The sequence below is a fragment of the Schistocerca piceifrons genome, chromosome 1, assembly GCF_021461385.2.
Source record: "Schistocerca piceifrons isolate TAMUIC-IGC-003096 chromosome 1, iqSchPice1.1, whole genome shotgun sequence".
NCBI lineage: Eukaryota > Metazoa > Arthropoda > Insecta > Orthoptera > Acrididae > Schistocerca > Schistocerca piceifrons.
Window position 1 is genome coordinate 711093363 of NC_060138.1, and position 838 is coordinate 711094200.

The 838-nt window shown below is 49.0% G+C and overlaps 1 pseudogene; it reads right to left on the bottom strand.

Annotated features, from left to right (window-relative positions):
* Positions 1–353: 353 nt before the first annotated feature.
* LOC124726234 lies at positions 354–471 on the bottom strand (annotated as a pseudogene).
* Positions 472–838: the final 367 nt, after the last annotated feature.

The window sequence follows — 838 nt, forward strand, 5'->3', positions numbered from 1 at the left end:
AGGATTCGAACCTGCGACCGTAGCGATCGCGCGGTTCCAGACTGTAGCGCCTAGAACCGCTCTGCCACACCGGCCGGCAGTTCACTTCAGATAACCAAATGGCTGACTTATATTGTGAGGTCGGAGTAAAAAAAAACTAACTAAACTCCGTCCGAACAGGCCTTGGAAAGCCGAACGATACCGACCGGCCACCGTGTCATCCTCAGCTCACAGGCGTCACTGGGTGCGGATTTGAAGGGTCATGAGGTCAGCACACCACTCTCCCAGCCACTGTCAGTTTTCGTGACCGGTGTCGCTAATTCGCAGTCAAGTAGCTCTTCAAGTTGCCTCACAAAGGCTGAGTGCACCCCGCTTGCCAACGGCGCTTGGGAGCCCGGATGGTCACCCATCTAAGTACTAGCCCAGCCAAACAGCGCTTAACTTCGGTGATCTGATGGGAACCGGTGTTACCACTGCGGCAAGGCCGTTGGCATGGTTGGAGTAAACACAAGATAAATTATAAGTGTGGCGCAATCATTAAAAAACTCAAGTTTTTCATGTAGTTTCCTAGACCCTATATGTGCATGGTGTCACGCTCGCCTGTATATGTATTTCTGATGGACCTTAACTCAGAATTACACCTTGTTCAACAGATTTAGCAGGCTATCCAGTACTTTCCAATGATAGAGAATGTTGTGCTAGAGAGCACTGCGAGACTTAAAATCAAATACTTCGTGCAGTAAAGTGAAACCGAAATTATTATAAGGGGGCGGTCAAAAAGTTTCCGTTCGAAGGCTGTACAGTCCAGAATGCCATTGAAGCAAAATCACCGTGAGCACTGAGACAATCATCCGACCGA